At 44.5% G+C, this 22600-nt stretch overlaps 1 long non-coding RNA gene across 1 annotated transcript in view; it reads left to right on the top strand.

Annotated features, from left to right (window-relative positions):
• The window catches only part of LOC122464445, a 94932-nt gene that overhangs the window by 32591 nt on the left and 39741 nt on the right, over positions 1 to 22600 (top strand). The window lies entirely within an intron of this gene.

Raw genomic sequence — 22600 nt, 5'->3', positions numbered from 1 at the left:
GTTGAGGCCTAATCAGCACAGAGTAGAGCAAAAGAATTACTTCTTCTGTCTTGTTTACAACATTCCAGCTAATACATCCCAGAATGATGTTCGCTTATTTGCACGAGCATTACAATATTGACTCATATTTAGCTTGTGATCCACTGTGACCCCCCAGGTCCCTTTCCGCAGTACTCCTTCCTAGGCAGTCATTTCTTATTTTGTATGTGTGCAACTGATTGTTCCTTCCTAAGTGGAGTACTTTGCATTTGTCCTTATTGAATTTCATCCTATTTACTTGAGACCATTTCTCCAGTTTGTCCAGATCCTTTTGAATTTTAATCCTATCCTCCAATGCACTTGCAACACCTCTCAGCTTGATATTGTCCACAAACTTTAAAAGTATACTCTCTATGCCATTATCTAAATCACTGATGAAGATATTGAATTGAACCAGACCCAGAACTGATCCCTGCAGAACCCCTCTCGTTATGACCTTCCAGCATGACTGTGAACCACTGAAAACTACTCTCTGGGGATAGTTTTCCAATCAGTTTTGCACCCACCTTATAGTAGTTCCATCTAGGTTGCATTTCCCTAGTTTGTTTATGAGAAGGTCATGCTAGACAGTATCAAAAGCTTTACTAAAGTCAAGATATACCATGTCTACCGCTTCCTCCCTATCCACAACGCTTGTTACCATGTCAAAGAAAGCTATCGGGTTGGTTTGGCACGATTTGTTCTTGCCAAATCCATGCTGACTGTTACTTATCACCTTATTATCTTCAAATACTGTGCTCTGTCTATTAAACCATGCTACCTCTCTGCATCAGTCTTCCAACATCAGCTGGCTGTGATAACACAATACCTTAGAGAATTATCCTAACTATGCATATGGAGAATAATAGGGTGACATTTATACCTAGATACTGCTGCATTAAATTACACTAACATGAAGTTAAAAACTCAAGCCAGTTCAAATATAACAAATGCTATATAAATTATTTGATTGTTCTACAACAGTACACAATTCATCACTAGAGAGCACAGAAATAAAGTACAATATGTGGTCACCAATAATAATCAATCTTTTACATTTACATATCATAAAATGTAATAAAACTACTTGAAAATATTGCCTCTAATAATGTATTATTTGGAACTCACATATAAGCTATCCAAGTAAATTATTAGTTATGAAAAATTAACAAAAATAAATATTTCTCCCTATCCAGCTTACTGTAAACTTACTTATGACCTAGTATTGTAAAATTAACCTCTTATTTATTAGCAACCACACAGAAGAGAGAATTTGCGTTGGAGGAAGCATCTTACTTAGTAACTGTCTTAGTTGTTTGATAAATATATTTCCCTTAATTGTAGTGGGTCAGTGGAAAAAAGATTTGCCTTCTAAAAATGTGGTATTTTGGAGGTCACTACATAAATATAACAGATTGAAACCATAAAGAACATTTATTTTCCATGGGAAATGTTCTTTCTTTAATCTTTATTTGTTTCAAAGGAGAAATATTTCAGAACTCAAGTATCGGAGAGTCTAAAAATATATCATTTAAAAATGTAATAATTGAATGGTTTTGTGTACCTTCTCTTTGGCCTCTGGGAGAGGGACGCTGGGGTTCATTTTTAGGAAGGGAGAGTTCCAGATCAAAGGAGGCTGGGAGTGAATGGTTGGGAGTGATTTACATCTGGTTTTCATGAGAAATTCCGTCTGTTTTGTTCTGGGATGTAACAACTCTCCAGAGAGGAGTGGAGGGTAGTTGTGTGAAAATGCTTGATTTGCCTGTTTCCCTTGGTCTAGGGCAGTGAAAGGCTAGAAATTTTCAATCTGGTGTTCATAGAATCATAGAATATTAGGGTTGGAAGAGACCTCAGGAGGTCATCTAGTCCAATTCCCTGTTCAAAGCAGGACCAACACCAACTAAATTATCCCAGCCAAAGCTTTATCAAGCCGGGCCTTAAAAACCTCTAAGGATGGAGATTCCACCACCTCCCTAGATAACCCATTCCAGTGCTTCAGCACCCTCCTAGTGAAATAGTGTTTCCCAATATCCAACCTAGATCTCCCCCACTGCAACTTGAAACCATTGCTCCTTGTTCTGTCATCTGCCACCACTTTGAACAGCCAAGCTTCATCCTCTTTGGAACCCCCCTTCAGGTAGTTGAAGGCTGCTATCAAATCCCACCCCACTCTTCTCTTCTGTAGACTAAATAACCCCAGTTCCCTCAGCCTCTCCTGGTAACTCATGTGCCTCATCCCCCTAATATTTTTCGTTGCCCTCCGCTGGACTCTCTCCAGTGTGTCCAAATTCCTTCTGTAGTGGGGGGACCAAAACTGGATGCAGTACTCTAGGTGTGGCCTCACCAGTGCCAAATAGAGGGAATAATCACTTCCCCCGATCTGCTGGCAGTGCTCCTACTAATACAGCCCAGTAAGCTGTTGGCCTTCTTGGCAACGAGGGCACACTGCTGACTCATATCCAGCTTCTCGTCTACTGTAATTCCCAGGTCCTTTTCTGCAGAAAGCACTAAGGGGTGGGGTTGCATAGAGAAAAGATTAATCTAACCATCAGTGTCACAGAGGGGGGAAATCCAAGAAAAAATGGGATTTTGTCCAATGGAAAATATCCAGTTTGCAAGACAAATGTGGTATGAGATTTATAGCCATCTGTCTTGGATGTTTAGATACCACAAATCCGGAATCTTGGCAGAACCCCTCTTGTGGTCCCCTCTAACCCTGTGGTTCTATGATTCTATGTAGAAGAGCTTAAGATCTGCATTTATGATGCAGATTTTTGCATGAGTTTGGCATTTATCTGGCCTATCTTGGAGGTCCCCATTTGGAAGGATTTGGAAGGATGTCTCTCTTAATGGTAACTTTTTGGTGGTCAAGAGAGTGTAACAGTACTGCAGTGAATTGAATATATGGCAATCTGTGGGCAGGGGAGATTAGTTGTGGGGGTTTGTACACCTCAGTCCCTGGAGGCATAGGCTGAGAATATGGCATTTAATGTAGATCTCACTGGCCATGCTTGGAGTCTAGTCCGAGGATCATAGGAGGTCTTCAAATAACAACCCAGCTCTTTGATTCAGGCTGTTAAATGAAAGGTCAATGGTTAATAAAACAGTTACCATCCATGATTTGGTTAGAAGGCCCTGGCTTTATATATATATATATAACAAAGACCTGACTAGATGATGGTCTAGGTTGACTACGAATCCAGATGACTCCCGTCAACTACTTTGTTCAGCAAGAGCTCCGTGTAAGGGGGAATGACTCTGCTGTTTGCATCTACCCCTAAATGTAGGAGATGACACAACCCAAAATTGCATTTGATACACTGTAACTGTGAGTGTATAATGTGAGTCTTGGACTGTGCAAAGAACTGGCTCTTCTATACAAATCACCATAAAATACCTGTTTGCACTGACAAAGTTCATGTACAGTGTCATTGGCATAGCCTAGGCTAATCATTATTTAAATTAATTTAATATTTATATTGTAGTAGCACCTAGAGGCCTCAACCAGGTCTGAATGCCGCTGTGCTAGACACCGTACAAATCTATAGTAAATGACTGTCCGTGACTCAAAGAGTCTGCACATTCTGCGGAACTTCAAAGTCGGTGCCATTAGACAACCAGGAGTCAATCATGGGACTGTCCTGGACTGGATTTGTTTTTAGTATGATTCTGGTAATAACTGGTTAGGGAAGTATGCCCTTGTCATAGACTGACCATTTGAGGCAAGGTTCACCAGTTATTTTGAGGAAAGGATCTGATTAGATAGTCCATCTGAAGAGTCTAATAGAGACCAGTGTGTTTCAGGGGGCTTTGAGGAAGATTGTTGTCTTGCTAACAGTCATCTTTGTCAATAGTTTGGTGTGACATAAGAATACTATCATTAGCCATTGGTACACTAGCACTTCACAGGTCACTGTGGAATTCAGCTTACTTGTGAATGGTAAAGCATGAGGGAAAGATGGTTGGAATCAGTACTCCATCCTCCTTGACCTGTCAGCTGCCTTTGACAACATTGATGATGCTTGTCTTCTTGAAATCTTGTCCTCCCTAGGCTTCTTTACTGTCTTCTGGTTCTCCTCCTACCTCTTTAATCACTACTTCAGAGGATTCTCCTCACTCCCCGCACTTTTGGTGCAGGTTTCAAAGGGCTCTGTCTTCGGTGTCTTTCTCTTCTCATTTTACACCTTTTTTCTGGGTAATCTCATTCTCAAACACAAATTCAATTGCCATGTCCGTGCTGACAACTCACAGATCTGCCTCTCTATTCCAGACCTGTCTCCTTCCATCCAGACTGAAATCTCAGCCTGTCTTGCTTGACGTCTCATGGATGTCTAACCATCAGCTCCAGCTCAACTTGGCCAAAACAGAGCTATTAATCTCTCTCCTGCCCCCCTCAGAACCCTCCCTGTTACCTCCTTTTTCAATCACTATGGACAGGGCATCATTTTTTGACTTGGACTCTCTACATCCTCCCATCCAGGCTATGTCTAAATCTTGCGGATTCTTTCTGCATAACATATCTAAGATATGACCTTTCCTATTCACCCACACAGCTAAAACTTTCATCCAGACTCAGATAATTTTGCATCTCAATTTCTGGAACCTCTTTTTCTCTGGCCTTAACAAATGCAATCTTGTCCTGCTCATATCCATCCAGAATGCTGCTGCAAAGATCATGTTTCTAGCCTGTCACTTTGACTGTGTCACCCTTTACATCCCTGCACTGGCTCCTGCTTCTCTATTGCATCAGACGTAAGCTACTTGTCTTCACTTTTAAGGCCTTTTACAGCCTAGCCACTTTATCATCTTTCATTCACTACTGAGATGTCAATTCCCACCTCTGATCAGCTCATGATGCCAGCCTCCATCACTCATTTGTTAATCCAACCAGCAGTGACAGATTCTGCCTAAATGTGGGGGGAGGAGGATCCAACCCGCTTGTTCAAATAAGCCCCTTCATGCTTTCTATCATGCTGCCCCTCATGCTTGGGAGAAGCTCCTGCTAAATATCCACACAGCTACCTCATTATCCTCTTTCAAAACCCTCCTTAAAATTCTCCTTGGCCTTGATGCTTACAAAAAACTTGGCAATGGTTAGACCACTGGTGTGCTGAGACCCCTGCCTGTCACACTGACCAATAGTGTCTCATTGTTTCTTTGTACTCCCCTTTCTATCTATCTGTCTCCATCTGTTGTTTTTTGTCTTATCCTTAGATTATAATCTAGTTTGGGGGCAGGATGTTTCTTTTTTTTTTCTTTGTTTGTATAGTGCCTAGCACAATATGGTCCTTGTCTAGGACTAAGGCTCTTAGGTAGTATGGTAATGCAAATATTAACAATAATGGAAAGCCAGTGGCAGAAGAGTTGAACCAAATCAGATCAATAGCAGCATAAATATTTGTTTTTTGTATTTCATGTTTTTCCTGTATAGAAGACTAAGTAAAGGGGTTTTGGGGTTGTGGGTTTTTTTTGCCTCCATCATTGAATCTGCTGTAGTTTACTGCCATCTACTGGAATGCTGATGTAACTGCAGTGTTTATTTAAGCAAACTCAAAGTCGCTAGAAAGAGTGATGGAACCTCACACCCACACCATCATCGTCTGTATGGGCCAGAGTTTCTGCTTCCATCCATAATATTTTTTGTGTTTAGTTTATTAAATGCCACGTTTAGAGACTTTAGGCCCCATACTTCCTAGATAACACAACACGTCGGTGCTGAGAGATGGTTTTGGTAGTGATGGATAGGAAAGATGCAAACTAAATGTCTGAAAATTAATGGAGCTCATCCAATATGCAGAAAAAACATTGTGGTTGGATTATCCATGGACTGTATAAAACACTTAATAAGATGAAAGGAAAGAAATTTTCAACACTGTATGGGAGATGGTTTGCAAAGGATTTCCCCCAGTTTGCCACTTGAGGAAACAAAAGCAATCTTAAATGCTTTTGTTGCAGCACATAGAGATGTAATGGTGCAATTCAGACAGTGACTTCAAATAACTGATGAATTCATTGACTCTTCTATAAATGTATCCATGAAATTAGCCAAATACAGAACTATGAATTTAATACATTTGTATAATAAGACATGAGTGCATATGATCAAATTGTGAAGATCTGTGTTCATAAACCGCTCTGAGAAATCCTACAACAGAAGAGTTGATCCCAGAAAAGGGCCCATGTGACTGTATGAAGTACTACTGAAGAAACCAGAGTTTCTTCTTCGAGTGATTTCTCATATGCATTCCAATAGGTGTGTGCACGCCGTGTGCACAATCGTCGGAAGGTTTTTTCCCCTAGCGGTACCCGTCGGGTCGGCTGTGGAGACCCCTGGAGTGGCGCCTTCATGGCAGTGTATATAGGTCCCTGCCGACCCGCCGCCTGCTCAGTTCCTTCTTACCACCAGTGATGGTCATTGGAGCAGCTCAGTCTCTTGCATTCGCAAGTGCCTACCTAGTGGTTCCCTTTTCTTAGTTGTAAATACTTAATTGTTAGTTATATAGTAGTTTGGGGGGCTTTCCTCCTGCCCTAGTTTCCCCAGGCACCGGGGCATACCTTGGTCACAGGGGTTTAAGGTGTACGAGAGGTGTGCGAAATCTGTGCCCTCAGGCGATGTCTCAAGTGCCTAAGAGAAGGCCATCAGACAGACAAGTGCCCAATTTGCAGGAGCTTTAGACCCAGGACTAAGGGAGAGCGGGACTATCGTTTAGAGCTCCTCCTGATGGATTCGGCCCTCCGCCCCCAGCCGGCGCCGGAAACAGTACCGGCATCATCGGTGCGCAGCGCCCCAGCCTCGGTGCGGGATGTCCCGGCACCGAGAACGGACTCCTCCAAGGAGCATTGGCACTGCTCCCTGACTCGTAAGGCCAGTGCTACTGGGCAGCACTGTTCACAAACCCCAGTGCTACATAAGAAAAAGAAGGTGGACAGGGGTCATTCCACCGTTAAGAAGCTGCGAGGTGATTCCAGCAGGGTGTGTCCTCTAGTGGGACACCCACGGTCTGGGCCTCAAGACCCGGTACCATTGACAGGGCCCCGACCAGAGGCCCTTTGAGTCCAGTGCTGGTGGACTTCCTGACTCGGGAGGATTTGGAGGAAGAGCTCGACCTCCCCTCCACACCAGATACCTACGAGGTAGCGCGGGACCTTATTGCCATGACAGCGCAGTCCCCGGCCCCGCAGATGCGAGCTCTGGCACTGCAAGCGCAGGCACCATCAGCGGCACCCACAACGGCACTGTCCGCGGCATCTGTGGCGGCATCACATATGGCACCATCTCCGGCACCCTTTGCAGCACCAATGGCGGCATCGCCCCCGGTTCATCATCGCAGCAAGCCCACGATGTTACAGCGCTGCTCCCCATCACCCCAGCACTGTTGGGCTCCAGACTCAAGGTGAGGGCTCCAGGGCTGCATTGGTGGCATCTGCACTGTGTGCCCTCCCCCTCAGCAATCTCGGTGGCTTGCCACACCCCGGAGCACCTGAGGACCCTGCACGAGACAGGGACTCTGTGCTGTCATGCTCAGACGCAGTGCCTGAACCAGCACCACCAGTTATACTGGAGCCACCTCCAGTCGCAGGGATAGATCCGAGGCACCCGACCCAGCCTCCAGAGAGCCAGAAGGGCAGGAAGACCCAGTCCCACAGGTCTCCTCCTCACCGGACGAGGACCACCCCCATCCTACCGGCGATGGACACCAGGGGACACCAGGACCTTCTTAGGAGGGTGGCCCTAAACCTAAATCTCCGGGCAGAGGAGGTCATGGAGGAGTCAGACCCAGTGGTGGACATCCTTGCCCTGGAGGGTCCACCCAGGGTGGCCTTGCCCCTGATAAGAACGATTCAGAACACTACTAGGGTCTTCTGGCAGACTCCAGCCTCGATACCACATACTGCTAAAGCGATGGAGAGATGCTAACTTGTGTCGCAGAAAGGGTATGAACACCTTTTCACCCACCCCCAACCGGGGACTCTGTTGGTCGATGTGGCAAACCATACGGAGCGACGGGGCAGCCAGCTCCCGCCCCAAAGTCACAGGATGCTAAGAAGCTGGACCTTTTTGGCCGAAAGTTCTACTTGACCGGTGAGCTCCAGCTTCAAGTGGCCAACCAGCAAGTGGTACTCAGCCACTATTCTTTCAGTTCCTGGAGCACATTAGAAAATTCCAGGAGTTGCTCCCAACTGACTCATGCAGGGAATTTAGCACGTTCTTCAAGGAGGGCAGGGTGGTCTCAAGAACCTCCGTGCAGGCCGCGTTAGATGTGGCAGACTCGGCGGTTCGGACTATGGCCACTGCCATTGCAATGAGATGCAGCGCCTGAGATCCAGAACATAATCTAGGACCTGCCCTTTGACTGTGCAGGCTTGTTCCTCCAAAATACGGAATCTCGCTTCCACAGTCTTAAGGACTCGTGGGCAACTTTAAAGTCTTTGGAGATCCACACCCTTACACCCCAAAGAAAGCCATTCAAGCCTCAGCCCCTGTCCCACTTCTACTCTGGGCTCCCAAGGCAAGACTCATCCAGGAGACGGAGCAGGAATAATAGGAGGCACCCGCCACAGTCTTCCTCAGGCCAAGGCCAGGGTTCAGCCAAACAGCCCCTGGGCCTGAAGCCAAACTTTTGAAGATGCACCCGAGGATGGAGCACCACTACCAAACTTGTATCCTTACCTCCTCTTTGTGAATTGACTCTCCCACTTCTACTGTGCTTGGTCCCAGATCACATCAGATCGCTGTGGTGGACGTGGGAGCATGGTGGGCATGGGATATTCTGTCCAATTCTGTTCCCTCCCACCCTCCCACTCCCCTTCCCCATCCCTCTTCAGGGACTCTTCTCATGAACAACTCCTTCTGCAGGAGGTGCAATCGCTCCTTGCTCTAGGAGTAGTGGAGGAGGTTCCTCAGGAGTTCAGGGGCAAGGGGTTCTACTCCTGCTATTTCCTCATCCCCAAGGACTCCACACAGGCCAGGGCATTCCAAGCACTCAGGGACATTATCGAAAACCTTCGCCAATTCCTCACAAGTACGGGAAATTGCATGAAACTGTTGGGCCATATGGCAGCCTGCACATACATTGTTGGCCACGCCAGGTTGCGCCTTTGGCCCCTCCAGATGTGGATGGCGCGGGTGCACAGACTGGGCAGGGACCCACTGGACAGGAAAAGTTACCCTCCCCCCTCACATTCTCTAGGCTCTCTGCTGGTGGCTGCAGCCACGAGTGGTCTGTGTGGGAGTACCCTTTGCCAAACCCCAATCTACGCTATCGCTGGTCATGGACAACTCAGTGCTTGGTTGGGGAGCACATCTGGGCAATATCAGAACCCAAGGCCTATGGTCCCACGCAGAACTAGCGCTGCACATCAATGTAAGGGAGCTGAGGGCGGTTCTTCTGGCATGCCAAGTGTTCCAGGTCCGCCTGCAGGGCTCATGTGTGTCGGTGCTGACGGACAACACTGCAGCGATGTTCTATATAAACAAACAGGATGATGCTCGCTCCTCTCCCCTGTGCCAGGAAGCCCTCGAGCTGTGGGACTTTTGCATCGCCCACTTGATACACCTAGAGGCGTCACACCTTCTGGGAGCACAAAATGAGCTAGCCAATTGTCTCAGCCACTTGTTCCACGGTAACGAATGGTCCCTCAGGCCAGACATCGCATACTTGATTTTCCAGAGGTGGGGCTCTCCCCACATAGACCTGTTCGGGACATGGAGCAACAGGAAGTGCCAGTGGTTCTGCTCTTTCCTGAACCACTGCCCAGGCTCCATTGCGGACGCCTTTTACCTGTCATGGACAAGTCACCTGCTGTACACATTCCCGTCCTTCCCTCTCATACACACAGCTGCTCAAGACTTGCTGGGATTGGGCTTCCTTGATCCTCCTAGTGCCAGCGTGGCCCCACCAGCACTGGTTCACCATGCTGTTGAACCTCTCAGTGGACAGACCAGCCCTTCCTGTGTGCCCAACCCTAATCACACAGGACCATGGCCATCCCCAATCTGGAGTCCCTCCACCTCATAGTGTGGAAACTGCATGGCTGAATCCTCTTGAGCTTCAGTGTTCAGACTCAGTTAGGGAGGTTCTGCTGGGAAGTAGGAAACCCTCCACTCGTGCCACGTACCTGGTAAAGTGGAAGCTGTTTTCCATATGGTCTCTGCAGGGGGCACTGATCTGCAGCAAGCGCTAATTCCCCTTGTTTTGGACTACCCACTATACCTCAAGCAGCAGGGGTTAGCAATATCATCTCTCAGGGTACACCTGGCTGCCATTTCAGCCTTCCACCCAGTGGCACCTGGTAGGTCAGTCTTTGGCAATCCCATGGTGGGCCAGTTTCTCAAAGGCTTGGACAGACTTTATCCCCAGGTACGACAGCCTGTTTCCCAGTGGGACCTCAACCTAGTCCTGGCCACGCTCATGGGGCCCCCTTTTGAGCCCATGGTGACCTGCCCTCTGTCCTACCTTTCTTGGAAGGTGGCCTTTTTTCTGGCTGAGGTTATGGACACCAGGGTTTCCGAGCTCAGAACCCCCTATACAGTCTTTTATAAAGACAAGGTGCAGCTACACCCTCACCCCGCGTTTCTGCCAAAGATAGTCTCCCAGTTTCATGTGAACCAGGACATATTTCTACCTGTGTTCTTCCCTAAGCCACATGCCAGTAACAAAGAGCAAATGCTCCATTCCCTGGACATCAGGCGTGCCCTAGCATTCTACATTGAGTGCACAACGCCATTTCGTAAGTCACCACAGCTCTTTATTGCCATTCCAGAGAGGACGAAGGGGCTTCTGATCTTGTCCCAGTGCATTTCATCGTGGATCACATCTTGTATCAGGACATGTTATGACCTGGCTAAAATTCCAGCCCCTCCGCTGATGGTGCACTCCACGAGAGTGCAGGCTTCATCTGCAGCATTCCTGGCACAGGTCCCTATCCAGGAAATATGCAAGATAGCAACATGGTCCTCTGTCCACACCTTCACATCACTCTACACCATCACCCAACAGGTGAGGGATGTTGCAGCCTTTGGCATGGCAGTGTTGCATTCAGCAACCAGATGAACTCTGACCCCTCCTCCAGGGAAACTGCTTGGAAGTCACCTATTGGAATGCACATGAGCAATCACTCGAAGAAGAAAAAACGGTTACCTACCTCTCGTAACTGTTGTTCTTCGACATGTGTTGCTCATGTCCATTCCAAACCCCACCCACCACCCCTCTGTCTGAGTATTCCGGCAAGAAGGAACTGAGCAGGCGGCGGGTCAGCAGGGACCTTTATACACCGCCATGAAGGAGTCACTCCAGGAGTCTCCACAGCCAACCCAATCAGTACCGTTAGGGGAAAAACCTTCTGACGATCATGCACACGGCGCGCACACACCTATTGGAATGGACATGAGCAGCAGATCTTGAAGAACAAGTTACGAGAAGTAGGTAACCATTTTTCCCCAGGTATAATTGCAAGCAAAAACATTAAATTATTTTAACCTCACCCCATCCTAATAGTCACTTTAACGAGAAAAGTGAGGTTTCAGTCCAGGCTAAATTGATTGATGCTCCCAAATAAAAACATGAATGCCTGTCAAGGCTGTGGACTGACTACATATGCATGTGCCAAATATGAACCCAGGAATGCTGAAAACCTATGTATGGAAAACCTAGACACATAACTAGGGGTTTTGGTAGTAAGTAAGTAAAAAAAAAAACCTGAACAGAAAAATAGTAAAAAAGTAGTCCTCCAAAGAAGGTAGTATGAGTTCTTTTAGAGATCGAGACTAATGACTCAGTGTTGGATTAGTTTGTTTTAATGCATTAAAAGTAAGGGCTTGTTAATAGACAGAAATTGAAAAAGGTAATTGGTACGGAAGGTGAAAGAATCTTCAGTGGTGTTAATCTTATTAAGAAACTATTTCTACATAAGCAACAAGATATATTGCAATGCATGGTGGATTTTTTTCTTGCCTAATTGAGTTAAGTACAGATTAACTAGGTAACGTGTTGTGTGTGATGTTGTATGTTATTGATGGGAAAGTCAAACCCTGTTAGAGTAGAAAATCAATTTTTATCTCTATATACTACAAAGAGACGATGTAGTGAGTCCTAGAATATGGGTTGATAGGCTCATTCAGAAATATGCTTCTTTGTTTAAAGGCTTTACAAATTAAAGAATATTGTCACAAGGTTGCAACAGATGATGGGCCAAGCCAGAGTCATGATGTAAAGCTCACTTTTGCACTTCCCTGTGTTCATGGGGTTACTGTGTGAATGTGTGAATTAGACCAGCCCTTAGGCTGAAATTTCTCTTGGAGATTGGCGCAGGGTAAATTGAATTTCTGCTTTTAGTGCAAAACTCAACTCAGTTGTAACTATGGAGCCATGACCAGTGCTTCCATTTATATATATAAAATTATATTTTATATATATGATCATAATAATTTACACACAGAAGTAGTTTATGTTTATATTTGTATTTACTGTGGACTTACCTACAGTATATTGTGTTTTGAGTGAATGTGTTCATTTTTAAAATTAGTTATTGTAACATGATAAAATGTTTGAATGTGACAGATGTTGGGTTAGAATGCAACAAGAAGTTGTTTTATATGCACTTATAATCTTGAAACACTTTGAAAGGAGCTCAGGAGCTGGGATCTTTTGATATGGGCTTTTCATATTTGCATGTTAACTGTATGTGTTAACTATTCTGTTAACCTGAGATTTTTATTGTTAATGAAAGAGAGCCACATCCGAAACCTGGGGACGCCTGCATATAAAAATTAATACTTTTTGTGTTTTGTCATTTCATCATGAATTTTAAGGCCTTGGTGAGCTATTTAATTGGCTGAAATAATGTAGGATCTGTTCACTCCATAGTATTTGCACCATCCAAGGAGTAAATATCATGAGGAGATCTGATTCCATGTTATTTCAGGCCTATACATGACTCCAGGTACATTTTTTAAAGTGCCAGTGAAAAATTTCAAGATGTGTTTAAAAAATGTTTAAAATACAAATACAAAATGCCATGCATACAACACACAGAAAACTTTGAAGTCCCTGCATGATGGATTGCTGCTTTGTGATCTTAGAAGGAACTTGCCTAACTACGTCAAGATAATTTTTGAAATCTAGAATCTTAATCTTATATCTTTGTGTAATGAAATTTAATAGGCCATTTAAGAATTTCATACAGTGACCTGTTCTGCTTAGTGGAGTTGCTTTCTCTATTTCAATCACATTAAGCATGCCAAGAATAATAGCCTATTTTATTTGTGCAGTAGAATCTAGCCACACGTGCATAATGTTGAATTAGCAGAGTTTAAAACAATCTATAAACTGGATGAAAACTGCACTGATTGACTGAAGAAAATTCTGTAACTATGTAATTACATCCCTCATGCCAATATCATGCCTCAGTTCCTCCCCATCTCTGGTCCATTTGTCCCAAAAGGCAGTGGAACTGGTGTGTGTAACAGCAGCCACTGGCACCAGTCACCCTTGACCTCTGCAATGTGAAAGGGGGTATCACCGTCTGTAACCTTGAACCATGTCTTATGGCTGAGGCCAAGAAATAAAGAGCAGTCTCTTCCCAGCACTTCTGTTTGTCACACTCTCCGTGCATTGGAGGAGGCAAGTCCAAATTCCCCTGGGAGACTGAGTGCTCGTGGAAGCAAATGTGCATTCAGCAGGGAGTTTATAACTGCCACACATCCTACAGGACCCTGTGCAGTACCACCCTCCCTTCTGACTCTCAAAGTCTCTCTCACCTCCGGAGCCAGGAGCCAGTTGCAGAACCTTAGACAGATTACAGCCAGGCTAGAGTACAGGGGGATCAGTATGGCATTTACTTGGAAAGTTATTCTTGTTATTTAAATAAGTTTTCCTAAAATCTGTCTCAGTCATTCAAATCAGATGACAGTTGCCTCTCACAAGTGGTATGGAACAGGATGCCATTCCCCAAATCTGGATGCCCATGGCAGAAGGTTAAAGAGAAGTCTTCCCAGCTGTTGATGGGCTCTGGAATGCACAAATGTCATGGGATCATTCACTGCGGTTATGCTTCATAGTGGAGCCAGGCCACAGAGAGGAATAAAACACAGGGCCCCATAGGGGCCTCTCTTCACACCATTGTCCACTTTGAAGGGTGGTTGTAAGTAGTCCTGAGGAGGGGCAGGATCTATTGACTGCTGGCCCCCACCTGAGGGGAAACACAGCTATCTGAAGGCACTATTGCATCCTGCAGGAGGTTATCAAAATAGCTGTAGACTGGCTGCTCCATACCCTAGCTGTGAGTTGGGGGGAAGATTCTGTCCCCGCACCCTGTATTGCAGAGCCCATTTACTTAGGTTTCACATAGACATGAGACGTTCACACTTAATGAAGTGTGTGTGCACTGGGACTCTACCGTGTCTTCTCCAGATCATTATGCTACTCCACATATTTTTATAACTTTTTATTCTGTGCGTTTTATCTTTTTCATTTTTTCTCCACCCAGATGGAGACCTTTATAATTGATTCCTTAGAAGTTTTTAATGTAGGAGCTGCCTGCAGCCTGGACCTGCCCCCAGCTATAGGTGTCCACTGCTGCAATTTCGAGGTACGGAGTCTTTTGAGCCGAGTCTAAATTGCCTGCCTGGCCTGTTGTTGGTGTTTCCTTTTCAAATTACATTTAATTACATTTTTCCAGCTGCTCAGTTCAGTGCAGGGAACAGTTTTGTTTTTGATTAAGATTTTCTGCACAATCACAATAACAAATATTAAATAAAATGGTTTCATTTTTGTTAGATTATGTCATGCAATAAATTTAAAGAGATGAGAGCTAGGGTTTTTCAAACAATAGCTATACTTTGCAGTAGAACCATGTCAGCATCAAAGGCTTCCCTACAAAATGGAATGACCACAGTGGAACAGCTCTTTGACAAGGACATGGCACTGGCCTGTCAGATGTGGCTCAAATACTCCTCAAATACTTCAGGGTATCAGCGAGTGACATTGGAGCCTGTAGAATTCATTTAAAAGAGATCTGTGCGGAGCTTTGCATGCCTCCTTATGATAAAGCATTAGCAATCTTTTCAGGCCTTCACAAATCACATGATGCAGCTCCTGAGGTATCTGACCCTTATGAAGAAGGCCAGAATTTGAGATGTGGTAGGCTTCTAACTTTGTAAATATGCCACAAAATGTAAATATATATTTTAAAAAACTTAATGCCCAGGCCTTACTCTCTACCAACACTGAGGCTCTGATTTTCCTTCTGTTTACACTGATTTCACTGGAGTTACTCCTGAATTACATGGGTGTCAGAGAAAGCAGAATCAGGCCTTGCCCACTGCTGAACCTTGCCCAATGTATTACAGGTCCCTGTTTCCTCTGGATATATGCACCTGTGCCTGGCCCAAAACATTTTCGCTTTGTTGTCTTTTGACATAGCTATAAGTCACAACCTGTATGCCAGCAACTTGTCACATTTATTACAGCCTCTCATTCTCCACAGGTTTCTAAATGAATCTTTGTTCAGGAAACAGTTAGATAAGCAGGGTTGTTAAAGCAAAAATGGCAGTACTTTCTGAGGTAACGTGCAATGCCTGCCCACAGGCTGCTTGTTCCTAGCCAATGCTTAGTCCCTTAAGGTTTAAAGTTTTTTCTATAAAGCAGGTTTACAGTGGTAACATCATTTAAATATCCAGTTATCTTGGTAAGTTATACAATAGTTCTGTTTTACTCAGCTGAATTTCCACTGTATTTTGTGGCATACCACAAGATAACTCTTATCACAGTTGCACAGCATGTCAAAAATGGTAAGAGAAAAGTAAGCTTTCTACATGATCATCATTGACCTATGGATTTTTAACAATATATTGTTTGCTGATGACCATTTTTCTTTTGCTCAGTATTTCTGTTGCTTTAGCATCAGATTATTACACTTCAGACACAGAACAGAGATATTTGTTGTGTTGAATGACATCATCATCAAACGCACATAGTCTACTGTTGCGCTAATGAGAGTGACCACAGTTGATGGTGTCACACCTGGCATCATGTAATGAACTTCCTGTGAAGCCATGCATCTTTGGGGTGGCCCTGCGGGCAATGCCAGATACGGTCAGAGCATGCACCCCCTTCACACACTGATGCAGAGTTTGAGAGCACGGAATGCTGGGGTGGTTTTGTCCATCATGGTGACATGGCAGAAGAGCATGCAACGTCACTTTTGAATATAATGAGCATTCGGAGGAAGGGTCGATCTTTGTGAGATTATGACATTTCGCACAGAGTCAAACCCTGTTGAATGGTAACAGGCATTCTTGTGTTTCCAGTAGCTCAGCTCCGCTCAGGAAGTGGGCCCCGGGGCAAGTGGTGACAGCAGCTCAGTACAAAGCTGCAAGCAACACAGGTTTCTGGCTTCTTTTGTTTTGTTACAAGTTAATTTTAGTTGAAAGTTCCAACAGGAATGGTGTTTTATCCGCAACTAGCATTCTTCCTACCTAGGCATAAACACTTCAATATGTGCTGGGTCGGAGAGAGAGAGAGTGAGAATGACTCCATAGTTCAGTGACTAGTGCACTCCCTTGGGAGGTTGGAGATTCAGGTTCCAGTTCCCCCAATTTCAGTGCATGTTTAATTATGTATATACAGTGGAACAGCTTCAGTGGGAGAGACTGAGAGATACCCGCCCCAGAATACCCAGTAGCCTAGTGCAGGGGTTCTTAACTTTTTTCTTTCTGAGGCCCCCTCAACATGCTATAAAAACTCCATGGCCCACCTGTGCCACAATAATTGATTTTCTGCATATAAAAGCCAGGGCCGGTGATAGGGGATACCAAGCAGAGCAATTGCCTGGGGCCATATGCCACTGGGCCCCCGCAAAACTATATTGCTCATGCTTCTGCTTCAGCCCCGGGTGGCGGGGCTCAGGGCCCAGGCTTCAACCCCATGTGGTGGGGCTTCGGCTTACCACCCTGGGCCCCAGCGAGTCTAATGCTGTCCCTGGTTGGCAGCCCCCCCCCCCCCATGAAACCTGCTAGCGCCCCCCTAGAGGGCCTCGGACCCCTGGTTGAGAACCACTGGCCTAGTGGATAGAACACTGAGGTGGGAGACCCAGGGTCAAATCGTGTCTCTATGTGAGGTGGAGGGGGAAATTGAACCCTGGCCTCTCACATCCTCAGTGAGTGCCCTACAACTGGACCAAAAGCTACAAAGGGGATACCACCACCACCACATCCTCTGGCTGTTTGATGGGGGTTTAGACATGCCTAGAGGCTGCTTACCAGGTCCAGTCCCAGAGAGAAGATAGGGTAGGGAACACCTAGTTTGTGAGTTGCTGAGCCAAGTCAGGGTTGAGGCAGCTGTGCACATGCCCCTCCACTGAAATTTAGGCACCTTGGGGACTGTAACAGTGGAAGTGTAGGTGACTAAGGACTTTAGGTGCCTATAAGGCTAGACGGCAGCTGAGCAGGGGTTTTGTAGATGCCAGTGGTACCTAAATATTGGACTTAGGTGCATAAAATGGCAGTAAGGTCCTCATTTTCCCTTGAGACTACTGTATATATTTATTTCCATTCACTGAGAAAAATAAATGTTCATGTCTTCCTGTGAAGCACTCTGGACAGAAACAACTGAATGGTCACTCTACCAAAATGTCATTCTCATCTGCAGACAAGTTGGCATGTGTGAGTGTCTACTGTGGTGACTTAATACTAGTTCACTTGGCAAAATGTAGTATCCTCTAGGTAAATTCCCCCACCTCAGAGAGCAAGGAAGCAATTTCTGTCAATCACATGTTCTCTCAGATGAAGTCCCTTCTGCTCCTTTGGGGAAAGCAGCTGCTGCTGTTTAGTGTTCTCTGGAAAACTGCCTTGTGCTTTCCCACGCAGCAGCTCTTTCATTTAATTCTTTTCATACACATTCTCAGCATTTCCCGTTAGACCCTGTTGCATACCCCAATTCATGTTCTCGGATACACAGCATTTGGAAAGAGACAGTAACCCTTTGACCCTGCAGTGCTACATCAACGCTGCCAAGCCAATGCACAGTATTGTGCCTCTAGAAGGACAGGCTCTTTTAGTCTGCCAAATGCTTCATAAACAAAGTTGTCAGCTACAGTCCTAGGCCTGAGTCCAATATCTTTATTAGCAGTGATGCTGCATAAAGTGTAGAGACATATTGCCTGATTTTTCAGCTCCTAGGTTGAGGTGATAGTTAGAAAAATCATGTTGTGTCAGTCTTGGTCCTTGGGGCTCTTCAGGCTGCAGCACAAGGAAGGTTAAATACTGTAGCACAAAGGACATACTCCTCATTTTCTACCATGGAAGTACAACTGGTAACCGTGATGACTGTATAGCTCTATAGATGAGAAATGACCAGCCTGTGATGAGCAAACAACCCTGACAGGAAACACAAAAGCAGACACATAATTCACAAGCCAGACAATGAGAGATAAGACACTGAATACGAATAAGAGTGTGTGTGTGTGTGTGTATGTATGTGCGTGGGTATGAGAGAAAGAGAGAGAGAGAGAGACAGCGAGAGAGAGAGAGATGGGGGAGGGGATTCAACTGCTTTATTGAAAGGGCAATTATTTGAACAGCTCTTCCAACTGTATTTCATCTGCAGTTACTACCAGGTGACATAAAACTGTTAAAATCCTTTATCAAAATGGCAGACTTGCTTCTAGGCAAAATAAGTAACACAAGCAATTAAAAGCACTGATATATAACATCTGCCTTTTAAACTAATCCGCTTGGTTTCTGTTTTGTTCCTCAGAACATATGTTTTGGCTCAGAGCTGCAGAATTGTTATTATGCACTCAGCAGAGCCAGTAAACGTTGTGGCTAACTATGAGATGACTGTGCTAGGTGTCTCAGAAATACCTTTGGTTAGGTAGAAATATTGCTTCTTCTATTAGCTGCTGCTGATTAGTTTCTTCTATCGACTTTCCAAAAAAAAGAAGTCCATGGACATTAAATGAAAATTAAAAGTACCAATAACTATTGATTTTCATGAAGATAGGCTGTTCCAATGGATAATGAACCTTCTTATTGTTTGTTTAGCATTAACAGTGCATTCAAAGACGTGTACGGTAAATCAGATGTAGTTGAAGTAAAAATGAGGGGCACAGTGTTCCAGCTGGTGGGGGAAAAGCTGTGTATGTGGCAACAGGGGAAGAAGGAACCCATCAAGAACTACAAATGAACAGGTCCTGCTACCCGGGATTCAGTGATGAGAATGAGGCACTGGGAGTGAAATCCTGGCCTTATTGAAGCCAATGCAAAATTCCCATTGTCTTCAGTGGGTCCAGGATTTCACCCGAGAAGTCTTTCTCCAGGAATCCTGATGAATCATGCACCTTCCATAGAACTGTTGTCTGGCGGGAATGGGTCAGCAGCTTATCCGTCTGCACTGCTGTTGCTGAGTATCTTGTTCACCTACAAAACTTCCTCAGGCATTTGGGTTTCTTTCAGGATACTGTCTCTGGGGCTGATTCTGGCTCCTATGTGGTTCTCTGGTAGAATAAAAGGGCCTTAAAGGCACCATGACTGACTGGAGAATAGGACCTTAGACAGCCTAAAACTGCCTCCGTTTTTAGCCCCTGGTATAGAGCTCATATAGAGTCAAAAAGGGGCACATTAGGGACAAGAAGTGGGTGTCTCTCTAGCACTGGGTGCTCTGGAGATTCTGGTGGCCCCATGCAGTGGTGCAACCCTTAGGGAGCCCAGGTAAAGCTGCTGTAAATTAAAGCAGCCCCAGGGCTGCCATAATTTAGTACAGGGGCCTGCAACTGACTAGTGATGATGAGTGCCCTAATTTTTGGGTGCCTGGTTTGAGACTCTTTAAAGGGTTCTGATTCTCAGAAAGTGCAATCCTCTGAAAATCAAGCCCACATAAAGTGTCTCTGGTTGAGCACCCAAAATCATCACTCACATTTGAAAATCTTGGCCTTAATTTTTACCTGCTAAGTATTTTTATGATCTACCTTAGCCCCATGTGTATTACTTTCCCCACTGCAGCCAATCGCTCAGACAAAGAAGTTTGGTTACAATTTGCAGGAGATAATGCTGCTCATGTCTTGTTTACAATGTCACCTGAAAGTGAGAATAGGCAATCACATGGCACTGTTGTAGCTGGCATCGCAACATATTTATATGCCAGATGCTCTAAAGATTCATGTGTCCCTTCATGCTTCAAGCACCATTCCAGAAGACATGCGTCCATGCTGATGGTGGGTTCTGCTTAATAACGATTCAAAGCAGAGTGGACCAACGTATTTTCATTTTCATCATCGGAGTCAGATACCACCAGCAGAAGGTTGATTTTCTTTTTTGGTGGTTCAGGTTCTGTAGTTTCCACATTGGAGTATTGCTCTTTTAAGACATCTTAAAGCATTCTCCACACCTCGTCCTTCTCAGATTTTGGAAGGCACTTCAGTTCTTAAACCTTGGATCGAGTGCTGTATCTATCCTTGGAAATCTCACATTGGTACCTTCTTTGCATTTTGTCAAACCTGCTGTGAAAGTGTTCTTAAAATGAACATGTGCTGGGTCATCATCCGAGACTGCTATAAGATGAAATATATGGCAGAATGCAGGTAAAACAAAACAAGAGACATACAGTTCTCCCCCCGCAATGAATTCAGTCACAAATTTAATTAACACATTATTTTTTTAATGAGCATCATCAGCATGGAAGCATGTCCTCTGGAATGGTGGCTGAAGCATGAAGAGGCATATGAATGTTTAGCATATCTGGAAAGTAAATACCTTGCAATGCCAGCTACAAAGTGCCTGTTCTCACTTTCAGGTGACATTGTAAATAAGAAGCAGTCAGTAGTACCTCCCATAAATGTAAACAAACTTGTTTGTCTTAGCAATTGGCTGAATAAGAAGTAGGACTGAGTGGACTTGTAAGCTCTAAAGTTTTACATTGAATCATAGAATCATAGAACATCAGGGTTGGGAGGGACCTCAGGAGGTCATCTAGTCCAACCCCCTGCTCAAAGCAGGAACAGTCCCCAACTAAATCATCCCAGCCAGGGCTTTGTCAAGCCTGATCTTAAAAACTTTGAAGGAAGGAGATTCCACCACCTCCCTAGATAACGCATTCCAGTGCTTCACCACCGTCCTAGTGAAAAAGTTTTTCCTAATATCCAACCTAAACCTCCCCCACTGCAACTTGAGACCATTACTCCTTCTTCTGTCATCTTCTACCACTGAGAACTGTCTAGATCCATCCTCTTTGGAACCCCCTTTCAGGTAGTTGAAAGCAGCAATCAAATCCCCCTCATTCTTCTCTTCTGCAGACTAAATAATCCCAGTTCCCTCAGCCTCTCCTCATAAATTGTGCTCCAGCTCCCTAATCATTTTTGTTGCCCTCCGCAGGACTCTTTCCAATGTTTCCACATATTTCTTGTAGTGTGGGGCCCAAAACTGGACATAGTACTCCAGATGAGGCCTCACCAATGCCGAATAGAGGGGAATGATCACGTCCCTCAATCTGCTGGCAATGCTCCTACTTATACAGCCCCAAATGCCATTTGCCTTCTTGGCAACAAGGGCACACAGTTGACTCATATTCAGCTTCTCATCCACTGTAACCTCTACATCCTTTTCTGCAGAACTGCTGCCTAGCCATTCGGTCCCTGGTCTGTAGCGGTGCATGGGATTCTTCCATCCTAAGTGCAGGACTCTGCACTTGTCCTTGTTGAACCTCATCAGATTTCTTTTGGCCCAATCCTCTAATTTGTCTAGGTCTCTCTGTATCCTATCCCTACCCTCTAGCATATCTACCTCTCTTCCCAGTTTAGTGTCATCTGCAAACTTGCTGAGGATGCAATCCATGCCATCATTCAGATAATTAATGATTGTTTTGTTTCTGAGTGCAGTTATGTAACAAAAAAAAAATCAAATCTACATTTGTAAATTACACTTTCACAATAAGAGATTGCACTACAGTACTTATATGAGGTGAATTGAAAAATACTATTTCTTTTGTTTATCATTTTTACAGTGCAAATATTTGTAATAAAAATAATATAAAGTGAGCAGTGTACACTTTGTGTTCTGTGTTGTAATAGAAATCAATATATTTGAAAATGTAGAAAAACATGCACAATATTTAATTTCAATTGGTATTATATTGTTTAACAGTGCAATTAATTGCAGTTAATTTTTTTGAGTTAATCGTGTGAGTTAACTGCGATTAATCGACAGCCCTAAATAGAACACAATTTGCATTTACAGTGCCTTGGACACTGGGGGCCCTAAGCATGACAGTAATGCAAATAATTTTCCCCATCTCTACATTGATTATACTTGTGAAAAATTCACAGGTTCTTGGTAAATGAATTCCCCTTTGTGTCCCCCTCTACATTTTTCATGTTTCCCCTTTCCACCTGTGAAGAATGCTAAGTACTGAGATACTATATGCGTGCATTGCATCCAGTTAGGATGCTTATGACTTTTTCATTTTGGGATGCTGCCAACAGATTTTTAGATAAAATGTTTTGCATGCTCCTTTCAAGAGGTGAATACACAGTGGCATTTATTTCTTCCATCTTGACTACTTGAATTCTTACAGTTATTTACAGGTACCAC

The sequence above is a fragment of the Chelonia mydas genome, chromosome 2 (genome assembly GCF_015237465.2).
Source record: "Chelonia mydas isolate rCheMyd1 chromosome 2, rCheMyd1.pri.v2, whole genome shotgun sequence".
Lineage (NCBI taxonomy): Eukaryota > Metazoa > Chordata > Testudines > Cheloniidae > Chelonia > Chelonia mydas.
This window is presented reverse-complemented; position numbering and strand designations above follow the sequence as displayed.